Raw genomic sequence first — 26,329 nt, 5'->3', positions numbered from 1 at the left:
CTCTGCTGGTTTGTGTATTGACAGTCTGGCTTTGGAGTGACAGGGGCTGGAGAGGTGCATTCTCTCAGACAGCCACCGGGGGGGAGGGGTTGATGTCTGTCCAGCCTTTCCTAAATGAGTCAGGGCTGGGCTGAATAGACCTGGGCTGCATTCAGAGTAGGCGGAGGATTTTCCCTTGCACCTGAATAGCACCGGTCTGCCTTACACAATGCTGTAAGGCAGACCGGTGCAGCTGCACCAGAGAGGACAAAACTGGTTTTGGCTGGGCAAAGAGCTTCTCTGCCACCACAGAAACAAGCATTAAAAATGCAATAGGTCTTGCCTTTCATTAAGTTAAAGCCATTTGCTTTGCTGTAGAATACCATTAGCAAAGCAAATGGCTTTAACTTAATCAAAGGCGAGACCTATTGCATTTTCAATGCTTGTTTTGGTAGGCATGGGGAGAGTAAGTGATTTGCCCAGAATCACAGGAAGCGGACACGACCCCGAGGTTTCAACCTTGGTTTCCCAGCTCCAAAGTCGGCAATCTAGCCGTCAGACCACATCCTCTCCCCAATATCTTCTTCTGGTTTGAATTAGATATTTCTGTTCAGCCCAATGAGGACATTTAGACAAATTTTAGAATTGTCAATCTTAAGAAACCAAGGTGTATGAGTTTCCTCCCGAAGAAGGTTTCCCAAAACGCGTTGAGTATTCGATAGATAGATAGATAGAGAGAGAGAGAGAGAGAGAGAGAGAGTTATTCAGAAAGGCTGGAGTTCCCTAAATCTTTCTGGAAAAAAATACTGTGAGCCAATAAAGCATGTGATACTAATGTGCATTTGGCATTCAATTTCAGCGGTACATAAAGGGGTCGATTCCGATTCCGGCTGCAAATCGTACCGACCGACACAGACTTGGACCGGAGATCGACCGACACGAACCAGCGCCGTATGACCCATGCAGTACGATGCAACAACTGTGAAATACAACCGACACGTACGGAATACAAGCCGTAGGGAAAATAGTGATCCAGCCGGAAAACCAACACGAGTTTCACCGATTGACACAAACCTGGAATGAACCCGAACGACACGCACCCGGGATGTCCGACCCACGCAATGCAATGCGTGTAAAACCAGACCGACTCGCACGGAGACCAAGCCGCACGACCGACACACTCAGAAAACCGGGCCCACAAGTAATAGAGATCTCCGCGACCGACGCCTCCTTCATGCCTACAAAACCCAAAGGAAAAAAGACAAAAAAGGACCAAGCAAGCAATGACAAAGCCAATAAATATCAGATAAAAAAACCTGGGACAAAGACACACCCACTCCTCCAACCATATAAAGGACTGCAATCACTACCATGATCCCTTGCAAATAGGAGACACAGCCAGCAGCAAACACCATCACACAGCAACCACAGACACACTCACAACTCACCCATCACACAACTCACACACCATCAGCACCTCATCCAAATGCACACACACACAGCTAGCAAAACCAACACTAACCCACCCTCACTTGCAACCTCACACACACATCACTCACCACCACCACCCATCACCATGCCCCCAAAGAAGAATCCAAAGTTCACAGATAGTGAGTTAGTAGTGCGGGTGACGAGATCATCAGAGTAGAGCCACATTTGTTTGGTACATTGGGCCAAAGGACCCCATGTCATAGAAAACCAAGATGTGGGCGAGGATTGTGGACAAGGTGAACGCACAAGCACCAAGGACGATATCCAGAAAAGGTGGTATGACGTGCGCAGGAGGGTCATGAAACTCATTGAAAAAGATCACGCCCTGAGTCAGTGCACCGGCGGTGGCCCTTCTGCCAAACCAGTCTACCTCAGGACCTGGGAGTAGAAGGTGCGGGACATCTTACCACCAGAAAGCGTCCATGGTCTAACAGACATACCAGAGCCTGGTGAGTACACAAACAACATACCCAATATTGTGTGGCAAATGGACAGTGAAACCATGCACCGCAAGCAAAGCCACAGTAACCAATAATCATCCCAAGATGTGTATGCCAGTCAGACAAACACAATACCTGCCAACTCATAGTGACTTGGAATTGTGTCATGACATGCACCACCCTACAAACAAATAGAGCAAGGCAATGGCACAAAGCAAAATAAACACTGCCAGACAGTTTACCACCACAAACACATTACCTCACAGTGCAGCTGGCTGACAGGAAGGAATAGTGGGGATGCAGTTGAAGTGAGTGTATCCAAAAGCATGATGGGGTTTGTAGTCTCAGATAATGCTCCCCCTCCTGATTGGCCCATCAAGACCTCTCTGAACAATGCCCACATCACAGGGAGTGGAAAATAACTGACAAGATGGCTAACACTGGGTTCTGCTGTGGGGAGCACAAGGCCCTGGTAGGGGTTGTGTGCAAATCAGAAGCAGGACACCACTGACTGACATCCTGAAAGACAACTTGCACGCCCTCCAATGGAAGCACGTTTCATGGTGGGATGTTTGGCCGGGTGGAAAGGAGGACTGACAGCTCTGACCATACTTACCAGCATGTGGAGACACCCCCCCTCAACACAAACTCCACACAACTCACCGGGTAGAATGCATTGCCCCACACCTCAGTGAAATATCAGTAAAAGATACCCCATACTGGGTGCTGCTGTGTGAAGCACAGGGGCTCTCTTTGGACTTGTAGCCAAACAAACACCAGGATTTCACAGTCAGCCATCTTGCCATTGCTGTCACACTCCCTCACATGGAAGCAGAGTCAAAAGGAAGGAAGTATGGGCATGCTGGGAAGGGGGGTGTAGCCAAGAACATGATGGGAGTTGCAGTCACAGACAATCCACACCCACCCACATGGCCCAGCAAGCTCACACTGAACCATGCTCGCCTCACAGGGAGTGGGAAGGGACTGTCAAGATGTCTGACACTGGGCCTGAGAAATGATGTGGTTGACAATCACACATATGCACTGACCAAACAAAACCTGGTTGCACACACAGCCATTGCAACCATATGTTCTAAATCATTGTCTGGGGATGCAGTGTCCATGGGTGCCCCCTGGCCGGGCAGGGGAGGTGTGTCTTGCAGATGATCAATGTGGAGAGCCATATATATGGTACATTGTACAAAACACACAGGAATTCACATGTACATCATTGACAGGGGATATCTGACAGTGAATGGAATGGACACACCAATATAGCCGACACCATAGCATGGTCACATTCACACTCGGTGCTGTTATGAGCTGCATTCCACCCCTAAATCGTGCTGAAACATAGGCATCCTTCACACAACAACACCACTCACTGACATAGACACTGTAGACACAAGGTCAAACATGGACAGCATTGTAGGAGACATGCTACTCACAGCAGCCAAACTGCAACACACACACCAACGGCCCTCATTGTCATGAACATTGAAAAGCCAGAGTGCTACCTTGCCCAATCCATGTCAACATGTGGAACATTGACAAGTCAAATCACATATGCACGTACAAAACTCAGCACCAGAATCATTAACGATGGTGACATCATCACTTGTATGAAATGAGATGGGAACTGTGAACACTGGAAGAAAACACTTCCTCCAAATAGATCACAGGCATACCGGACTGTGACCATGTCGTACCAATACACCAGTGTGGCACACAAAGATTAGCAAACTCTGCTACCACACATGCCCCAATAGTACAACATATTCCCAGTGGAATAGCACGTATGTTCTTGTTAAAGCTCACATGTGTACAGGGATGACACACCTGTGTCAGAAACGTGATGGCCCTTGAGTAGCAATGGTCATGTACAGACAAATCTATCGATGAGCTGGGCATGCACACACTTCGACATGCACATTGAAATGTTTCTTCATGGCTGGGCAATGTGCAACTACAATATCAAACTTTGTCCGTGACAAGCCGGAAAAAAGCAGTGTACAGGCAGGCATCCGTTCGTACAGTAGAAAATGTAATGTTTGTGAACCATTGATGCCTGTAGAAACACAACTTACATTGTGTGTCTCTTCCAAACACAGGTGGTGCTGGGGACCCAGCACCAAATGAAGAGGATTCCCAGTCCCAGACTCTGGTGGACACTGATCTCTCTGGTTTGACTCTGTCTCTGTCCTCTTCGGATGACGACGACCAACCTGGCCCCTCCGGTGTGAGTCATCATGCAGCACCAGCAGCACCAACATCTGCACCCCCTGTACCCACGCCTCCAGCATCTGGAAACCGACAGGGCACCCCCGCCAACATGGACAGACCAAGGCCACTGTACACCCACAGCACAGGGACACAGGACCCCCCAAACACCACCCAAGGGGTCCCAGTATCACCTGTGCGTCCCGCCGCTGGTCCTGCCCATGTGGATAGGGGTGCTGAGAGGGGTGGGAGGCAGAGGGCTCACCTTGCAGAGGGGTCTGGACTGCATGATGACCCCCAACTGGCACACATCATAGATGCATACCAGGATAGCACCGGAGGATTTGGCCAGGTAGTGGCGATCCTTAAGGACATACAACAGGAGCAGGCTGCCCACCATGCCCGCATGGAGGCAAAGTGGGATGCCCTTACTGCGGAGCATCGGGACATACTCCAATGCCTCCGCCAGATCAGCACAAACCTGTCCACACCTCTCTGTGTGGCCACAACATCTGTTGCAACACCATCTGCCAGAGCCACAGGGAGGGAGGAGGACTCTGGCGGAGAGTCCCCTGCATCACAGAGGCCTGCACCTGAGGATCCCCTCCGCAAGAAGAAGAGGGGTCGTCCGAAGAAGGACATGTGAGAGGCAGATGTCCCAGCACATCCCCCAGGGCCTCTAAACCTGTTCTGGACAATGTTCTTTGTGCGCAACCCGTTCACCTTGTTCAATCGCGCACAACTCGCCCACATGACATGGAGGGTACATGTTGGTCCAATGTAGCAGATGACTGTGGACTTTACTCTGGACATTTCGTCTACCAGCACTTCCAACTCTAATATGAACTTTGGATTCCAAACCCAATGTACAGCACCCACCATCCTGTGCATTTTCCTCACACATGTTCGAAAATAAACTCACCAGTACACCATACTTGCCTCTGTTGTGATTCCAACTTGTCATGTGGATGTCAATCTGCTACACAACACAGTGCATGCCAAATGCTGCAACAATGTGACCAACGTTAGGTGATTCATGGTGATGTGACACATGTGAGGGAGACACATCACTATGGCAACACAACACATACTCACCATGGCCATGTTACTCATCCCACACAATGATGTTGACCGGAAACACATAGGTATGCACAAACACAACACCTATCCACAGTCATTGGTAACAAGTCCACAGGTAAAGTAAGCAAATGTCACTCAGATGTGGGAAGACAGACAACGCACCTAACAAAGCATAGCACAGGTTCATTACTCATCAGAAAAATGTTTATTCGAAAATAGTTGCAAAGCAATTGTACGTTACGGTGGACACACGGTCACAGAGAGTCTGAGAATTGTAGTCCAGGCGTGTGTGGCAATTACCCTGTGAAGGACAGACACAAGACACAGTCAAAAGCACAGAAGAACAGGAGAGAAATGCAATACACACGCACAAAACAAGTCGCAAGAAACCGACACAGAAACAAGTTAGCAGTACTACCCTATTGTGGAGTACACACCACCTGAATGGACACATCACTGCACGCATCCAGTCAAGTGGCACACAGACACACTCAGACAGCAACAGAGCAGCCACAACACATTCCAGGCTAACTCCATACATTGATATAACGACCCTGGAAACTCACATTTAGGTGAAGAAGTTGTTGATGAGCTGTGAGCGGACGTCACCCTCATCCTCATCATCACTGGCATCGTGGCCCAGGCCGGGATCCTCCACAGGTGGCGGAGGTTGGTCATCGTCATCCTGGATGTGAGGCACCTACTTCCGCACTGCCATGTTGTGTAGCATGCTGCATACAAGGATCATTTTGCACACCTTTGCAGGCTCATATGGGAGGGCCCCTCCGGTCTTGTCCAGGCAGCGAAAGCAGCTTTTCAGGAGGCTGAATGTCCGCTCAATCACCCTACTGCTCCGACCATGTGCCTCAATGTAGCGCATCTCGGCTGGTGTTACAGGATTCCTGAGGGGTGTCAGCAACCACGGCATGTTGGGGTGTCCGGAGTCACCTACACACAAAAAAATGAACAAGTAGCTGAGTTTTGTAGGAGTGCGGAATACAACATTGCTAAACACACACAATGATAAACAGTCAGTACACACCGACAAGCCAGGCACGCTGATCTGGCATCTGTGACATCAGCGTTGCAATGCGTCTACTCCTCATTATGTAGGCATCGTGCGCAGAATCAGGGAACCGTGCACACACATGTGTGATGCACATGTCTGCAAGACATACCACCAGAGCATTGATCGAGTGGAAATGTTTCCTGTTCCGGTATGCCTGCTCATGTGCCTGTGGTGGTATCAGGGCCACATGTGTCCCATCAATAGATCCGATGACGTTCGGCATCCTCCCCAGTGTATAAAAGGCATCCTTTATTTCAGGGAGTTCAGCTGGGCTAGGGAACTTGATGTACAAGTCAAGGAAATGCAACATCCCCTCCAAGACATCGCGTAGCACACGACTAAACATAGTTTGCGACATCCCACCTGCTGTAGCCACAGTGTACTGGAAGGTACAAGTAGCAAACAAGTGCAGGGCTGCCATCACCTTCACCTCTGGGGTCAGTGCTGTAGGGTATGTCCGGTCAGGTAGCAGATGTGGCGCCCACTGCTCCGCCAACTCCTCAATCAGTGGCCCGGTGAAGCGGTACAGTCGGATCCAGTCGCGTTCCTGCATGGTTTGAAGGTCTGGGAACGGTCGATGGACAGCTGGTGCCCTGCAGAACAGAGATGAACAAAGGAAGATTGTCAGTTCATCCACCCATGTGGCCATGACCAGGCTCAATATCACATGAGGCATCATGACATTACACAATGTACTGAGGGGTGTGCTGTTGGGCATGGACACATATGTCACCTACATGACCATCACCTCACATCTCAATTCCACATGCCCACATAAGTCCCATGTAGTGCAATGGCCAATCATTGGGCTGTGTCACCCGACCTATGCACTGCTGTGACGTTATAAACACACACCACAGTGACAAGTGAGGCCTGATGTCTCCCAGGCATCACAGATCTTTGCCATGCAGATACCCAGGGTCCCTGTATTTCCACATCGACACTGGCATGGGCATAGCGTATCACGTACACACCACAAGGCAAGCGTGAGTCCCACAGGTAGTGGCCACTGTTGTCCCTGCAGGCCCTACATGTACGTCTCTTAGACACACACACACCATCAAGGTTGCTGCATATACCACATGGATGTGGGGACTGTCTCCCATTGTGCACATTTGATCATCCACATCTGAGACACAACATGCACACTGACTGTGGGTGCACATCTGAATTGTGGCTACAGGTCTCACTGTGACGTATATGCCATCACCCCCAGGACTCAGGGTGCATGTGACATGTCCTAAACATATCCAACCTTCAACTGTGTCCGTGACTCATGCCCATTACTGTACATTTGCACATCACAGTGGTAATGTGCACAACACACAAAGGATTCTGCCCCCATGAACACGTCCACAGCCTGGGAGTGGCTGAACAAAAGTGACACACAACAAACCAAATGTTGCCCCCCCCAACACACAGGGAATGCAGCCTTATATGCCATGGGACACTGTGCGGCCAATGCTGTAGTGTGGTAGGTGTGCGCATGTGTCCCTGGCAAGTAATTGTGTGTTGCATCTGTCAAATAGTCACACCAATGAGGTCCGACGCGTACGCATTGCACGGATCATGACCGAGCTGTGCGTACGCTTTGCCATTGCCTACAATGAGGTCCGATGCGGGTGACAATACGTACGCATTGCACGGTTTATGACGGAGCCGTGCGTACGCTTTGCCATTGACTGCAATGAAGTCCGACGTGGGTGACAATGCGTACGTATTGCACGGTTCATGACCGAGCCGTGCGTACGCTTTGCCATTGACTGCAATGAGGTCCGACGCGGTTGACAATGCATACGCATTGCACGGTTCATGACCGAGCCGTGCGTACGCTTTGCCATTGACTGCAATGAGGTCCGACGTGGGTGACTATCATGCATGCGCGTCGGGCAGGCATGGTCCGAGACAGGCGTACGCCTTGGCCATTGAATCATATGGAGACGGGTGCATGAGTATTTTCAAACTACGCGTTGTACAGTCAGTTGACCGAGCCGGGCGCACCCATTGGCTCTGGACTGTCATGGAGACGGATGCGGATTCAAAACTTGTACGAGTTGTGCGCTGGAAATTCAGTTGGATGCCTACAACAATGTTGCAATTCCTAGAGTTTCATGAAGGTGAAGATTTGAATGATGCGGAAGACGTGTACGAGTCGTACATTTCCATGGATTGGCCAGATTCATAGAATGCAACCGTGTTGGACCTATCACTGGGGACACATGGCACAGAGTCTGCCTCTGCAGCACAGATATAAGTCTGGCTGGCCCCCAGGGAGCTCACATGCCTGCACTACATGCTACTGGACCACATCCCTGCTACCACTGCTGCTGTCTCTGCATCCTCTGGCTCCTGTTATGGCACATACTCTGGAGAGGGCCCCAGCCTTCACTGAGGAGGAGAACCAGGCCCTGCTGGACGGGCTCCTTCCACAGTACAGCAAGCTGTATGGGAAACCAGGGGAGCAGGTGAGTGTGCAGTCCACTGCCTTCCTAATTATGCATGTTGTCTGACTAGCAGTACTAGCAGTGTGTACACCAGTGGCAAGCATTCTCACTGAGCAGTTTCATCCCCCAAAGTGTGTAGGTACATGTAATGAACAGATGTTCCGCTGCTAAAGTGCATTAGTGCAAGCTTTAACTTCCCAGGCATTGTTAACATGTCAGACATCCAGGTTATTTGTCCTTCCCCATGGTTGCACTACCTGTGTAACTCATTTTCCTTTGTGATGATGACATGTATATCCAAATGTGTGCAGCACAATTATGGGGCATGTGTGTTAATGGACTTTTAACTTCGTCATCCTCACAGGTTGATGCCCACCAGAAGCAGGAGATATGACTGACCATCGCCCGGGCAGTTCGTTCGGTGGGGGTCTACAAGCGCCGGATCCGCAACTGCCAGAAGAGGTGGCAGGACCTTCGGGGCTGGACCCGGAGGATCGCAAGAGTCCGGCTGAAGCTGTCACCTCCTCGCAAGAGGGGCGGACACCGGACCCTGACCCCCCACATGCTCCGGATCCTGGCGGTGGTCTTCCCGGACCTGGATAGGCAGCTGAAGGCCAGACAGCAGCAAGGATGGGGTAAGTCCATGCCTAATCTGTGTACTATGTCTGACATGCTAATTGCAGTCTTTTGGCCTGGTCACACTTCCACATTACGTAGGTCTTGTAGTCCAATACTCAGGTCCCTCAATTGTGTGATGCACCCTCCTCATCTGTTCCACAGCTGTGGCCCCTACAGTCTGTTGCTTGTGTCACTAGGGCACTGTGTCCCTGTAGTCAGCTATGCTTCAGCTTCCGGATAGCATCTGTTCCCGTGACTCTGTTGTGTGTTTCATGGGTGGTTAAATTGTTTACCCAATGCCTGGGATCTGACATGTGATCTGTGTGTGCCCTTGATATGTGTTCCAATTGCTGGTCTGACTCGCCACATGTGGCTGGGGTATTTCAAACAAAGCCATACAGCAGGGGACTCCAATTTGTGGGCCTCAGGAGTATGTATATTAAGTATGTCACACTTGCTTAGCCACATGACTACTGTCCAGGGCAAAACACTGTTTCACGTAGATCTGGGCAGTCATGCCTCCTCAAGGGCATTTAGAAACACTCTGTAATCCCACTCCTGTGTATCAACTTACAGGTTGTGCTTAGTGACATGTGCCTTCAGGTGTCTGCCTCTGTGTCATTATGGTGTGGCTTCCTGTTACGTACAACTGGGGTGTCCATGATTTTAAGGGTCAGCAGGACATCGGAGATGTGACTGTGAGAGACATATAGGTGTGTGATCATCTGACAGCGCACAATGGTGTATGCAACTGTGTACTTCAGGCGGCTGGGTTACATGCACGGCAGACTGTGATGTGCTAATGTACAGGGAGTTGTGTTTGCAGAGACTCATATGTCTGATTTGCATTATGTGGGGTCTTCTTGGGCCTGTATATGTTGTTTGCAGGGGATGGGCAAGTGAGCCGGTCATCTGCAGAGTTAGCTTTACCCCTGAGCTAGGAGTCAGTGCATATTGTTGTTGTCTGGATGCCCTGCCCCTGTGACAGGAGACAGTGTTGACTGACTTTCCAGGCATGCCAGTGCCATGGCATTTAACTTGCTATGAGTGATCCTGCATTGTGTTCAAGTGTGCTCCATGCACCCCATTGTGGCATTGACTATCAGGACATGAGCACATCATAGCGTGTGTTGCTGGCATGCATCACAAGCATGTGAAATGAGTCTCTGCCCATTCCTTCATCCAGACACCTGTAATCAGTCAGTGGCAAGAGATGTGCTGTGTGTATAGTGACATACTCCTACATGTTCACTTGCTTGTCCACTAATGTGTGGGTGGTGCATGTCGGGACATTGGGGTATTAGCATCCAACATGCAACAGACATATGGGTGCAAGTCAAGGAGGGATATGTGTGCCATGGTTGATGTTGAGAATGACAATTGGCTTATTCTAAACAGTGTTGGCACTTTGAGCAGTGTTCAGCTGATGATGCCAGGGCTTGTCCTGTGATGTGCTCACTGTGGCATGTGCAGTCAGTGCAGGTGACTGATGTTGTTCTCTTTCTTCCTATTCCTATCCAGATACATCCACGGCCACAGGAGGGGACAGCTCCATGGACCAGGAGGAGCCACAGAACCTGACAGGGACAGAAGGAGAGGAGTCAGGGGGACCCAGTGGCACGGAGGGCGAGTGGAGCCACACCGAGGAGTCGTCAGCACCATCCACCCCAGCTGAGGGCCACAGCAGCTCTGAGGATGACTCCCTTGTGGAGGTGGGTGTCAGCAGCCACCAAACCCCAGCTAGTGAGGCTGTGCCCGCCACCGCCCCACCACCCTCCCATTGGCTCCCATCCCAGAGGTCCGTGGAGGCTCCCGTGTTTGGGAGCATGTTTCCTTTGTGCCAGATACCGCACTCCCTGCCCCTGTGTCCCCTGATGCCCTGAGTGAGGAGTCTGTGGACTTACTTAGACAGATCCATGTAGGGCAGACATCGATGCTGAGTGTCCTCCATGCACACACCAGGCTGTTGACGCAACTGGTGTCGTTCATGGAGGGCATTTCATTGGGCATGTCTGCCCTACAGAGGACCAATCATTCTGTGGCCTCCTCCCTGATGGCAGTCTCGCACCCCTCCTACCCCTGCACCACCCACGATTCCTAGCAGCCTACCTGTCCCAAGCACACACACACCTGCACATTCTCACAAAGCCACAGACACGGGCAGCACACAAACACCCAAACCAAGGGCTAGACGTGCACACAAGCAAGCGCAGGGGACTGATACCACACTGACAGGGGATGGTTTGCAGACACACACACAGTCATCCACAACCACTCCGCAGTCCTCTGAAACCTCTCCCTCCCAGCCCCCTTACCTTGCCTCACCTGCAACCCCATCTCCACAGAAGCTCTTCCTCTGTGACCTTGGCCTCGTCCCCACCGACCCAGCAGATCCAGATTACAAGGGGAAGAGGACGTCCGCACACACAGAGGTGAGTGCCCCTCACATCCGGACTCCCTCCCCCAGGCACAGTCAGACTGAGGCCCCCACCCGCAAGTCCCCCCGGAGCCAGAAGAGCAAGACCCTACCACCGCCACGCAGCTCCAAGGCAAAGTCTCCGTCCTCCATCCCCCAGGCCACCACTCCAGAGGTTCCCCCGCCGCACCCTGCCCCGGGTTCCCCCACCCACAGATACACCATCCCCAAGATGCTGAGGCCCTCCCCCCCTACCACTTGCTCCTCCACACTGGGTCAGATGGTTAGTGCCACTGATGTGGGGACCGTGTCCCCCCCTCTGTCCCACTGACCTCACCTGCACCCCATTCCGCTCACATGGATTTAGGCACTGCAGTGGAGTCCACGACCACCCCATCTGACTTGGACACTGCAGTGGGGACCCAATCCACTCCATCTAACCTGCCCACTGAAGTTGTGCCAGCACCAACCCCATCTGACTTGCACCCCACAGTTGTGACTGCACCCACCACTTCAGTCAGCTCCACTGCAGTTGCAAGTGAATCTCCTGCATCGACCACCCCTTCACTGCCTCCTTCTGCTGCGCCCTGATCCTGTCCCTGCAGTGCCTGGCCTGCCCCCATGTATGCCCCTCCGAGGGGATGTCCCCTGTCTTTACCAGTGCAGGCAAGCAGCGTGTGACAGTTGTCACTCAAGTTCACTCCTTGTCATTTGACAATGGACTGGCCATTGGCCTTTTGTTTGAACGGACGTTTAAATTTTCATATGCTGAATAAGGCTTTTTTCTTTATCCTTGTCAACTTGATTTAGCTGTACATTAGGTTGATGATGTTTAGCATGCCCTTGCACCTTTAATGCTTGGTTTCCAATGTTGAATACTGAGGTGTTGATGTGAGGTACTCCTTGTGGTCCATGAGATATGTATCCTATTCTGGTCGGTATCCATGTTATCCTTTGCAGCTAACTGGGTGCGTCATGATCAACAATTTGTGGACATCTCTGTGAACATTTCATTTGCATGGTCACATCTGTGGCTTGCACCCATGCACATATGATGTGCTTCCCATTGTCCAATTTGTCTATTTCCCTGACTTTGGGCGCATCACCACTGGACCTACAGGTGTGGGCATCATTGGTATAGGAGCAACTGGGTCCTCTGTGCAACTTGCTGTACATATGTGTTGAGTATGTGCAGATGACTTAGGGGAGACTCACGTACCCAGGCAGTTGTGACCAGAACCTTCATTGTGTGGTAACTGATGGCTGACTAACCAAGTGTTGTGCTGACATGAGTGATATGTGCTGTGACTATGTTTGGCACAGCTGGGCTTCCACAGGAGTTGGCTCCCCTTAAGTAAGTGTGTTGTTCCGTGACATAGCCTGGGCCCATGGTGTGTGTTGTGTGAGCATGTGTGTGTGTGTCCCCATCCCTTTTCATACACAGGCAGTGTTCCCTTGATATGTTCCTGTTGTTTATGCTTGCTGAGCGGTACTGTGTTCATCCCACAACATGGGCTCCCAGATGTGTGGGTGCATGACACACTACTGTTAATTGGTGTTTCATCATTGGGATTTTTCAGTTCTGAGTTGTGGTGATGTTGTCAGACGCAGATGGGACACATTCGGGGGTCCCCAAGGCACTTGTTAGTTCGCAATATCATGTAGTTGTCCCTAGGTGATACCTTTCAGTGATTGAGACATGTGTATGTGTGTGTGACTGCTCCCACTTGTGCGGTTCAGGGCTGCAATGTTTGCAGGTGTCAGCATGTGTGCCTTGTAGTTCTCCTTGGCTTCTGCATTGTCCTGGGACTGTGGGAGGTATTCTGAAGGTTACGTGAGCTTTGACATCATGGCCAGGTACCGCATACTGTGCAGTATGTCTGTCATTCACCAGGGTTGTAAACTGCCCTTGTGTGATGAGTCTGTGCACCTTAGTTCCTCCCAACATTCCTGTGTTTGTCATGGGTGCATGTGCTGTGTCACCTGTCCCTGTGGGCTTCACAGGTGCACATTGTTGCAGTTCAGGGTGTGTGGTGTTGAGGGTGGACTGAGGTAAATGTTTGCACGGATGGGCCCCTAGCTCCCGTTTGTCCATGGATGATGGGCCATGCTGAGTGATTTGTGTTTGTGTAGATGTGATGTACGTTTGTGGCACAGGACACATGTCTGGATTTTACAGTTTGTAAGACATCTACCTTTGTCATCACAGTGGAGGTGTCATGCATGCTTGTGTCACCCCAATGTCTGGTCCCTGGGGGTAGTGCTGTTGTGCGTCAGTCTCTTGCTGTGTTAGTTTGTGTTCATGCCAGCTTGTGTCACATGTGTCTTTTGTGCTCCCTCTCATCTCACAATGCCTGATTGCCCACGAAGGGGTTCCGAATGATGGTTTACTTTTGTATGGCACTGTGTCCACATCTGTGTCACTGTGGTTCAGCCCCCCCATGTGTTGTGTAGTTGCCTGGGGATACTGAGACACACACACATGTTGTGTCAGATGTGCAGTGTGAGGTTGCCTGTTTGTGCATCTGCATCAGTGCATTGGTATTGCTGTTGTGGGCTATTGTCTGGATTCTGTTTCTGTGATTTTCCCTGCTGTCCCTGTGAGTCATATCACATCATTCTGCACATTCATCCTGGTTGTTAGGTGCCATTGCTGGCATGGAATGGGAGTTTGTGGCCTGACACCTACAGTCTACACAGGTTGTTTTGATTAGTGTGTCTATTTACGAGATGAGTGTATGCTTTGTAATGGTCACTTCTGCTCATGTGTCATTGTACATTGTATGCATTGTCAGCCCCCATGTGTGGTGCTTGTCTGCACATGGCCGAGAGTATGTTTTGTTTTCACAGCACTGTTAGCCTCACCACATGGTATGGGACACAACCACTAGTTTGCCCCAAATGTGTTTAATGTGTTGGGACCGGGAATCATACATGCTATTTGGCATTTGCAGCTTTGACCATGATGACACTTACCTTTTGGTCACTGTGATGAGGGGGGGTTTAGACCCCATCACCACAATGCTCGACATTTGCTGCAGTTTGGAACCCCACACTTAACTTTTGTTCTACACAGTGAGGGGGTGTTATTTTTACATTGACACAGTGCTATAGTGATGCTTGCCTTGTGCAGGCCACACTCATTTTTTGGTCACATGTGCTGGTAGTTACATTGTATGTTTGAAGTCATAATCACTGCTGTGGGCATTTGTCACAGACTACACACACTTTTGTCATGATGTTAGGGGGGATGTATTTTGCTGACATACCTAATGTTGGAGTATGATGGATGTTTGATGCATCACCCATCCTATGGGTGGGGTGGCAGGGGTGATGGGCAACAGGTCCCCTATTAGTGGGGGTGGCAGGGGTGATGGGCAACAGGTCCCCTATGGATGGGGGTGGCAGGGGTGATGTGCAACATAAGCCCTATGAGTGGGGGTGGCAGGGGTGATGTGCAACATAAGCCCTATGAGTGGGGATGGCGGGGGTGATGTGCAACATAAGCCCTATGAGTGGGGTTGGCAGGGGTGATGGGCAACAGGTACCCTATGAGTGGGGGTGGCAGGGGTGATGGGCAACAGGTCCCCTATGGGTGGGGGTGGCAGGGGTGATTTGCAACATAAGCCCTATGAGTGGGGGTGGCAGGGGTGATGTGCAACATAAGCCCTATGAGTGGGGGTAGCAGGGGTGATGGGCAACAGGTCCGCTATGAGTGGGGGTGGCAGGGGTGATGGGCAACAGGTCCCCTATGAGTAGGGGTGATGTGCAACATAAGCCCTATGAGTGGGGGTGGCAGGGGTGATGGGCAACAGGTCCCCTATGAGTGGGTGTGGCGGGGGTGATGGGCAACAGGTCCCCTATGAGTGGGGGTGGCAGGGGTGATGGGCAACAGGTCCCCCAAGGGTGGGGGTGGCAGGGGTGATGTGCAACATAAGCCCTATGAGTGGGGGTGGCAGGAGTGATGTGCAACATAAGCCCTATGGGTGGGGGTGGCAGGGGTGATGTGCAACATAAGCCCTATGAGTGGGGTTGGCAGGGGTGATGGGCAACAGGTCCCCTATGGGTGGGGGTGGCAGGGGTGATGTGCAACATAAGCCCTATGAGTGGGGGTGGCAGGGGTGATGTGCAACATAAGCCCTATGAGTGGGGGTGGCAGGGGTGATGGGCAACAGGTCCGCTATGAGTGGGGGTGGCAGGGGTGATGGGCAACAGGTCCCCTATGAGTGGCGGTGGCAGGGGTGATGTGCAACATAAGCCCTATGAGTGGGGGTGGCAGGGGTGATGGGCAACAGGTCCCCTATGAGTGGGTGTGGCAGGGGTGATGGGCAACAGGTCCCCTATGAGTGGGGGTGGCAGGGGTGATGGGCAACAGGTCCCCCAAGGGTGGGGGTGGCAGGGGTGATGTGCAACATAAGCCCTATGAGTGGGGGTGGCAGGGGTGATGTGCAACATAAGCCCTATGGGTGGGGGTGGCAGGGGTGATGTGCAACATAAGCCCTGTGAGTGGGGGTGGCAGGGGTGATGTGCAATATAAGCCCTATGAGTGGGGATGGCAGGGGTGATGTGCAACATAAGCCCTATGAGTGGGGTTGGCAGGGGTGATGGGCAACAGGTCCCCTATGAGTGGGGATGGCAGGGGTGATGGGCAACAGGTCCCCTATGGGTGGGGGTGGCAGTGGTGATGTTCAACATAAGCCCTATGAGTGGGGGTGGCAGGGGTGATATGCAACATAAGCCCTATGAGTGGGGGTGGCAGGGGTGATGGGCAACAGGTCTACTATGAGTGGGGGTGGCAGGGGTGATGGGCAACAGGTCCCCTATGAGTGGGTGTGGCAGGTGTGATGTGCAACATAAGACCTATGAGTGGGGGTGGCAGGGGTGATGGGCAACAGGTCCCCTATGAGTGGGTGTGGCAGGGGTGATGGGCAACAGGTCCCCTATGAGTGGGGGTGGCAGGGGTGATGGGCAACAGGTCCCCCAAGGGTGGGGGTGGCAGGGGTGATGTGCAACATAAGCCCTATGAGTGGGGGTGGCAGGGGTGATGTGCAACATAAGCCCCATGAGTGGGGGTGGCAGGGGTGATGGGCAACAGGTCCCCTATGAGTGGGGGTGGCAGGGGTGATGTGCAACATAAGCCCTATGAATGGGGGTGGCAGGGGTGATGGGCAACAGGTCCCCTATGAGTGGGGGTGGCAGGGGTGAAGGGCAACAGGTCCCCTATGGGTGGGGGTGGCAGGGGTGATGGGAAACAGGTCCCCTATGGGTGGGGGTGGCAGGGGTGATGGGCAGCAGGTCCTCTAACAGTGGGGGTGGCAGTGGTGATGGGTAACAGGTCCCCTATGAGGGGGGGTGGTAGTGGTGCTGGCCATACAACCCCTATGGTGGCCTATTGTTAGTGTGAATGGGCTCTCCTTCAGCTACCTGACTTGGCTACCAACAAGGTGTTCATTTTAGAATTATTAACATTCTGCCTTCAGCATAGCTATTTTCAATGGCATGATGAGTATTACCTCCAGATCAGTGGCACCAGTATGGGTTTTTCCGGGGCCCCAGTATATGCCAACACATTCATGTCGAAATTCGAACAAGACCATATTTTCAATAACATTCATTGGAGCAAGAACCTAGCATTTTACGTTCGGTTCATAGACGACATTTTCTTGATTTGGACAGATTCACGTGCCAAACTAGAATCTAGCATCAAAGAACTAAATGACAAGAACAGTCGCATTAAATTTACACACAACATCAGCACAGAATCTTTGTCTTTTCTGGATGTTCTCATTACCAAGAAAAGTAAATCTTTTGCCACTTCAGTATTTTCAAAACCTACTGATAGGAACAATCTACTGTTGTACTCGAGTTTTCACCCACCCTCTTTGTTACGCAATTTACCATTTTCACAAATATTACGCGTCAAGAGAATCACATCAGACCCAAATCAGCTAGAAGAGGCACTTTTTCAACAAAGCCCTAAGTTTCAGGAACGGGGTTTTCCAGAACAAGTCCTCAGTACAGCAATGGCTAAAACCAAACTTAAAGATCGTAGTGCGCTATTGAAGCCACAACCAAGGAGTACTCACAAAAGACAGGTGTTTGTGTCTAAATACTCCATCACATCACCCTTGATTAGCAAAATCGTTAAAAATAGGTGGGAATTGCTTCAACACGAACCTGATTTCAATGGCTTGTTTCAGGAACAGCCCTTGTTTGCGTACAAGCGGAGTAGGAACATTCAAGAATTGCTTAAAAGACCATCAGCTGAAATTCAGACATCTTTCACAGGCATGCGGAAATGCTATAATTGCGTCAACTGTAATAATGTAATGCCAGGGAACATTATTAACCATCTGCACACTGGGAAAGCTATTCATTTGAGATACAGTGGTGATTGTAACAGTTTGAACGTGATTTACACCATCAAGTGTCCTTGCGGACTGTTGTATGTGGGCAAAACATCGCGAAAGACAAAAATTCGGATCTCTGAACATAAGAGTTCAATCCGCACAAAAAAACAGAAGTCTCACTTAGCTACACACTGGATTGAACACCAGCATACCATAGCCCAATTAAAGTACACAATACTTGAAGTGATACCACAGAAAATGGATTTGGATATTCCCAAATTATTGGCACAAAGGGAGGTCTGGTGGGTAAAATTCTTACATACACTGGTACCAGCAGGACTTAATGACAAGATAGAATTCGCTTGCTTTTTGTGAATTAGCCAAGATTGTAAGTACTGTCCTTACCACTTGTTTTAGGGAAATTATATATTGCTTTTATACTTTCACTCAGCATGCACTATTTTTTCTATATCTTTCTCCGTTACAGTGAATTTACTAGTAGCGCACACTTTATGAGGTAGATTTGATTCTCTCACTCGTAGATTTCATTAACATCACTTTTTTATCTTTATTTTGTTGGCTTACATATATTTGCATTCCTGGGTGCGTTGTGTAGTTTTTCCTTTAGTTATCAGTTTTCCTCCTTGGTCTTCAACTCCTTATGCAGTAGTTGTTGGCTTCCTTTACATTCATTTCATATTTTAATGTATACATTATTGGTGTCCAGCTTCCTTCAGAGAGCGAGCACTCATCATCACGAAGTATCTTACAGTATCACGAGGTTCGTTTATCGTGTTTGAAGGCGCGCCATTTTAGATTGGGTTGGCAGCAACTACATAGGTTTTTAGCGTTAGTCCGTCCTCCAGTGTGTTGGCACGCGCATTGCGCAGGTGCACGCACACACGTCTTCGTTGGATTTAAGCTCCGCAGTGAGCCACGCTAGCTCGCGGTTACAGCGTTATCTCTCATTTCACATCAGCGGTCGTTTCCATGCTCAACAAATCTAGGTAAGATCCCACTAAGCGTCTTAATTATGGAACTTGTTAGTTTGGCTATGAATCAATATACCAGGATTCCTCACCATTAACATAGGGCTTGCGGTTCCTTGTTTGTAATAACAGGTTGGAATCTCTCTTTCACCGAGTTTGGGCACGTTGTGGTCATCAACTTTTAGAATACATAGCCTTCTGAAGCGACACTTACTGGCAGAGGACAGAGGTAATAGCGTCTTTCAAGCATGGGTTTTGTTTCGTTTTGATTAGATTATCCACACGAGTAATATAGTCAGTGACCTCATCCTTATTTTTTACACAGGCACTTGACCAGCTAGATTTTCCTATGAGGATTACCTGCCGGAATTCAGTGATTTGCAGTATTCTTCTATGAGTTTTTTTTCTAGACGAGTTTAGTTGTTACAGCGTAGCTGTACCCTTTCAGTCAGGAGGACATTCTTGTTGTCACTGATTAGTAGCTATGGACATGGACACGTGACGGCTTTTCCGTAAGATCTAGCAGCTCAGTTTTGTTTACTTTCTTCACTTTTCTGAATAACTTTATTTCACAAACTTTGTCTAAGCAATGGGGAGCGGTGCACATTGGTTTACTTTGGGGTTAAGGTTGCTTCTTAGTTGTTTTCAACTTCAGACACTGGTTCAACATTTGACTTTTCTATCTTTTTAACACTTCATGCAGGACAAATACAGGTTTGCATAGGCCACTCATAACATTGTATTGTACACAGTTAATTGTTGCAAATATGTTTCTCTGTTTTCTTTTTTTCTTTCATTTATAGGCCACTGAAGAAGGGATTACCTATAATCCCGAAATGCATTGGGCTACATCAATCTCAACCGTCATTATGTCAAATAACATTTGCAATTCTGACAATTCATATAATTGTTAATTGAAAACAATTTTTATTTTTTCACAATTATAGTGATTATACATGTGATTGTTTGTAAAAAGTTCATCAACAAAGAAGTTGCTTATGCTCATGACTTTAATGAGTAAATGCTAATATCAACAATGTTTATTTAGTTGTTTATTTCATCAACAATTGCATACAACTGCTGGTTTAGTGGATTACACGCAGAAGCATACATTTTAAGCTGTGCAACCGGTATACAGATGCATAGCATCTGCCTTTCTCATGTTCTAGTAGGGTGGCTATCTTCATCCGGTTTGCACGCAGTACGTGTTTTAGTATGAGAAATTCAAGAGATTAATTAGTTTATTAATTAAAAAAAATTACAGTAGTGCGCTGTCTTCCATTACATGGCCTATTGTTAGTGGCCATGCTATGGATCCCCTGTGTGTGTGTGCCATTTTGCGGGTACGTGTCGTTTGTTTGTGTGGTAGGTGTCTGACTTACCGTCTGCGCCGTCCACTTCTGTTCCTGATCCGGTCATAGATGTAGAGTACTGGTATGACCTACACGATGGGATTCATGATGTGTTCGTATCGTACATGCTGCTTGTTGCTCCGTCTCGTTCCCGTTGCAAGCTGGTCCGTCTTGGAACCGTGGATTGAGTTCTGGCGCGAATCGTAGCTGATATGCTTCTTTTCCGGATGCTTTGTCGTGCCGTACGTGGTGACCCGTCCGGCGCGTAGGAAGTACGCATCGTACTTGTCAGGGCGGAAACTGCTATGGATACTGCTTCCTGGCGACTCGGTTCGGCGTTAGAAGTTACGGCTCGGACGGAGAATGGAGCTTGAATCACAGCCTACGTATCGGTCGGGTTTTTGGCAGTTATGCGCATCGTACTTCATCAACAGGACGGAGCGGCTACGGGTACGTGTCGGTCGCAAGGTAAGGCTACGAACAGCTCTCGGAGAGCTGTCCGACCCAGATCAGAATCGACCCCAAAGTGTCAAAGGCTTTTTAATTACCTACTGTCCGCAGGGAAGAAACTACCGGTTTTCTATTTATTCCACATTTCAGAAAAAAAGAGAACCCTACGCTTATCATATAATCTTAAAATTACTAAAAACCCTCATGGTCTCCTAAGCCCTAACTTCCACTCCTGTCATTTAACATACTTAGACGAGTCTAACACCTCCCCCCCCCCCCACGCCACACAGGGATTAAAAAAAATGCCTTATTTAACGGAGAGGGAAAAATCAAGATTTCTGATAACGTGAGCAAATAAGCTTTTCCATCCCTGCAAGGCCATCTCAGCTTTCCATCTTTCTGGGGTCGATAAACTGAGTACCATTAAATTGTGTAACCGCAACATTTGTTAATTAGAGTGCTTAGAGGCAACATGCTGTAGAATAAGTGATTGTATACAAAATAAGGCACCCTTGTGCATGAAATAAACAACTAATGTAAGTGAAGACACCAGGGCAAAACACCATTCACCTGACAGCTGCCCCTCACCTTCCAGCTGGGCAAAGAGCGTCTCCTGCTGCTGCTTGAACTTGAGGGTCAGGTTCTCGGAGCTGTGCACTTTTTCCTGTAAGTGCTGGTACAAGTAGAGCACGGACCCCAGGCAACAGACCAGCAAGCAGAAGCCTATCTGCAGTACCGTCTTATGCCTGCGCCATCCACAGTCCCCGGGTCCCATGGCCGGAGAGCTTGGTTCTTCGTCAGCGAGGACCGGGCCCTCGGACTCCCATTATCATCTTGGTAGTAATGTCCGACTAACAGTCTCACGAGCCATATGCGAGCCTATATAGCCCTGCTCAGCCTCACGGATTATGACATTATTGTGATTTCACAGCACGACACTGTTACGTCAAAGCACTTTGCGTCCCATACGAGTATCAACCCTGGATGTCTACTGTAAGTATGTCCCGCACCCTGAGCAGTACAGCTTTGTCATCCCATGTGTACATCACTGCACGTGCTGTGAGCCTTCCTGTGCACGCCTGGCCGTTCAGAGTCCCTTCCGCTGCGCCTGTAAGGATGCTCCTCGAGCAAGGGCAGAAATGGATGGATGTTTGACTCATTACAGCGCCAAGAAGGGATTCCGTGTAGAGTGCGATGCATACTGCCACGTGCTATCTGGTGCAAGCATTGCACGGCTTGTGCTTTTGTGCACCCTTGCGTTGGGTCGGTTGTAACCTGCCCTATGTTGCAGTGCTCGGAGCCAGCTCCTCGTGTAGAAACCCTCCCCCACTACAAACCTCCCTGCTTGAAAACTCGGATACTTCAGCGGTCCACAGAATCCTTTCAGCCTGACATGGCAATTAAAGCGCTTTGTCGGGTCCAGGAAGAGGGGGAGGGATCCCTGGTGTACTTCGTTGTTTAATGCAGCATCGGCTACAACTGACCCCCACCCCCAATAGCTCACGAGTTTTAATAATGTTAATTCGTTTCTATAGTTGGCCAGCTTTTCGTTTTTTTGTTGTCGTTTTATATAGCACAAACTCGACCCGAAGGTACTGGAGCGCTTTACATGAGCACCAGTTACCTTACACAAGGACACATTAATTGTTGTAGGCGCGGGGAGATTAAGTGATTTCTCCAGAATCCCAGGATGTTGAGCCTAAACCAAGACTGCAACCTGGTTCCTCCGTTCTAAAGGCGCCAGCTCTGGCCATTATGCCGCACCCTCTCTATTTGGTTTTGCTTTGTTGTGCTTCAGAGCCGCAGAAGTTAAAGCCCATATGGATGCTGCGCCTGTAAGGATGCTCCTCGAGCAAGGGCAGAAATGGATGTATGTTTGTACTTTTGCTACTGCCGGGCGGAGGGGGTGGGCTGGGTTTGTCTTGTATGATAAGCAACCAGACCACTAACATATCACGTTGGGAGATTCCCTCGGAGATGTGCACAGTTTACATTACACCCCCTAAACCAACCCCACATCCCTTCCCTGTCGCAGGATCGCGCAGGTGCTTGTCTTTATAGGGCCATGTGTTTGAAACACATGGCCCCATAAAGATAAGAAAATGTTTGCGACGGGAGGAAGGCAGGCGAGGGAGTCCAAGTAGGCCGTCCCAAAAAGCCAAAGGGAGGCAACATAGAAAGCTCTTTTCCAGTGGCTGGCCACCGTTTAGCATAAACGGTGATGCCAGCCAATGGAAAAGAGGGGCGGGGCTTAAAGCCCTTTACTGAAACTCCTCAAAAACATTAAGCATGTGCGCAGCCACGCTAGCCGAGACCTAAAAATGATTTTGTGCTATAAAAAGAGGGGCCCAGACCCCTGAACTTTAGATTACTGCTGAACTAAGGAACCTCCCAGGAAGAAGCATCGGGAAAGCTGAAGGAGGAGTACAGCCCCTGTGCTGTGTGCTGTTGTGGTTGGTCTGCAATGGTTACTTCTGTCTTGGGCAGGGAAAGGACTGGACTGTGCTTTCATCATCCTGCTGTTAGAGTTTTCTCCAAGGGCTTGACGTAAAGTTTGCCTCCTGTTGGAAGTCTCAGGGATAGAAAAGACTCCAAAGATCATTTCTAGGAATCAAGAGGAACCTTAGCCAGGAAGATGAGCTGGAGAAACTAAGGAGGAGTACTGCCCCTTTGCTGTTTGCTACCTGGGGTTGGCCTGTTTCTGCCAAGGAAAGGACAAGGACCTTGCTCTGTGCTGTGTCCCCTGAATTAGGAAGATCTCCAAGGGCTTGAAATAGAGCTTGCCTCCTGTTAAGAAGTCTCGGGCTTAAAAGACTTTCTGCAACTCTACTGGTGCTGCTGGACTCTGCCAACTGTGAGACCTACCCTTGCCTGAGGCCTTCTGCAGTCAAAAGGCCTCAAAAGTGGGTTTTGCAGCTGACCTCTGCAAGAACCGGCGCATAAAGCCTCGCCACGCAGCCCCCTGCACCGACGCCGGATGATGAGAAGCCTCGCAAAGCGACGCCTCACCTCTGGTGCGCAACACATCGCACATGGGCATCAAATATACAAAAACACCTGGGCCGCAGTAGGAAACCGACGCATCACCTCCCCGCACAGTAAGAAACCAACACATCACTCTCCTTCAGTAAGGAACTGATGCATCACCTCCCCTGCGTGGCACTAAGGACCCGATGCATCACCTCCCCTGGAGTAAGGAACCGACGCATCACCTTTCCTGGGCGTAAGGAACTGTCGCATCACCTTCCATGTGGCTGTTTTTGTTTGTGACTGTGGCCCATCCAAGGTACTTTGTGGTGAAAGTGTTGCATCCATAGGACAGAACAGTTTTTACCTTTTAAAAGTCATGTTTGAATTACTGTATTGTGGATTTTTGTCGTTTTGTTCTTGTTTGGTTTAAATAAAGATTACTTATTTTTCTAAACTGTTGTGGTGTGCATTTGTAGTGTTTTCACTGTATTACTGTAAGTGTGCACAAATGCATTACACACTGCCCCTGAAATAGACCTGTTTGCTTGTGCCAAGCTACCAAGGGGGTCAGCATTGGTTATTTTAGAAGTGTATCCACCCTTCCCTGACTAGGAAGAAGGGTCCCTACTTGGACAAAGGTGCATAGCATTGCCAACTAGAGACCCCCATTTCTAACAGCCCCTTAATATTTGAGTTATCAGAATCAATCTATAAGGGGACTGTATTTATTTGTCAAAGTGTGCTCCACTTACTAGGAAAGTGCTGTTATGGTATATTCGTGGTAGGGAAATGGCCACTACAACGCGGCCGTTTGCACGCATAACATTAAACACGCATGCATTACAACGCATGCGTGGTTACCACGAATATCCTTTACCGCGCATACCTTTACTACGAAATAGGTAGTAAAGGCATGTGTGGTAAAGGCTATTATTAAAAAAGGGGGCTCGGGGGGTTCCCCCCCCAAAAAAACATGCGAAAAAGAAGGGGGCTTGGGGGTCTCCCCCCAAAAAACTCACCTGTTTCCGTCGCAATGTGGAGGCAATCGGCGTCGTTAGAGGAAACAGAAAGACACTTCCGCTTCCTCTTTACGACGTGCAACGTCACAACGGAAGAGCTTGAAGAGGAGAGGTCGAGGAAAGGTAAGGGGGATTTTCGTTTTTAAAAATAAAAATGTAAGGGATGAGGGGGTTGTGAAGAGATGGGGTAAATTATTAGGGTTAAAGGGAGTATTTGATAAAAAGGGTTTGTGGGTGGGAATCGGGAGCAGTTTATAGAATTGGGGCAGGGATCGGAGATAACCTTTACCAAAAAAATGCCATTAACATGCATAGATTTACAACGAAAATCGTTGTAAAAATATGCGTCGTGAAGGCATTTTCGTGGTAAAGGTTATGCGTAATAATTGCATTCACGTTATAACACATGCGTGGTAAAAGCATGGGTTGCAACAGAATGCGTTGTAACGTCATTTCTAACAGCCCCTTAATATTTGAGTCATCAGAATCAATCTAGAAGGGGACTGTATTTATTTGTCAACGTGTGCTCCATTTTCTTGGAAAGTGCTGTTATGGTATATTCGTAGACTATTGCTTACGTTTGTGCTATACCAGCCACTTAACATAACACAACAGAACTCAATAGGTATCGTTCGGTTTGGATCTGCACGTACTCTAGTGGTTCACCCTTTCTACTACAAGTTGACATCAGTTTGTCCAAGTGGCCTCATTCAGATTATAGAAACTCTTTGCAGTTCTTCAAAGGGCACGCCTCTCTCCAGTGACATTAAACCTTCTCTTGGAATCTGTGGGAGGCCTCCTCTTCAACCTCAAAGTCATCATGCATCAGATGTGGCTGTATTTGAAAGTCTCATCTGTCAACCACACCCATCATCTTAAAGAGTGCCTTGCACTTATTTGGGGGCATGTCATCCCCTTCTTTAAGATTAATTCAGCTAATATGGAATCCATCATCTTTGCTAACAGCAACAAGCTAGCTTACATCCAGCACTATCTCACTCACTTGAACCTAGATGATTTTGCTTCTTTCCAACTCTCTCAGTGTGGCAATTAGCTTGGATTCTCTCTCCATTGACAACCTCAACTTGAAGACTCACATTGGGAAGAAGATGGAATAGTACTTGAAATGTGTCATGAAGCAGGGCTTAACATTAACTATGAGATGGGTGTGGGGCTACCATGCTCTGAGCCTGGCCACATTTAGTGCTGTTTGCAAGTGGCGTAGCTAACGATGTACAACAAATATCGGCGTGGCCTGGCTAAGGCTTCACTCTCAAGGAGGTTACTCTGTGTGGTGTCACCCAGCTGTGACCTACAGGTCCCAGAACCTCTCAACTCGCGTGAGGGTTGGAAACAGCTGTGGCTAGCTCGGATAGCCAAGTATAACTTTCCTCATATTTCACTGCGTACCTGCCAGGCACTCAAACGTTGACTCTTGTTAC

General features: G+C 49.3%; 2 long non-coding RNA genes across 4 annotated transcripts in view; one reads left to right on the top strand and one right to left on the bottom strand.

Annotated features, from left to right (window-relative positions):
* LOC146858335 (uncharacterized) overlaps positions 1-26,329 on the bottom strand; it is a 362,152-nt gene that overhangs the window by 14,055 nt on the left and 321,768 nt on the right. The window lies entirely within an intron of this gene.
* Positions 19,003-26,329, top strand: part of LOC146858334 (uncharacterized) — a 446,373-nt gene continuing 439,046 nt past the window's right edge. For 2 of the 3 annotated variants that reach the window (XR_014979682.1, XR_014979684.1), the window contains exon 1: positions 19,003-19,114. This is a non-coding gene — a long non-coding RNA (uncharacterized LOC146858334). Of the gene's footprint in view, positions 19,115-19,228; positions 19,326-26,329 lie in introns of all 3 variants that reach the window. The other variant, XR_014979683.1, reaches the window with a different exon arrangement.

The sequence above is a fragment of the Triturus cristatus genome, chromosome 3_2 (assembly GCF_964204655.1).
Source record: "Triturus cristatus chromosome 3_2, aTriCri1.1, whole genome shotgun sequence".
In the NCBI taxonomy this organism is placed as follows: Eukaryota; Metazoa; Chordata; class Amphibia; order Caudata; family Salamandridae; genus Triturus; species Triturus cristatus.
Note: the sequence above shows the minus strand (reverse complement) of the source record. Positions and strands in the feature narration are given on the sequence as shown.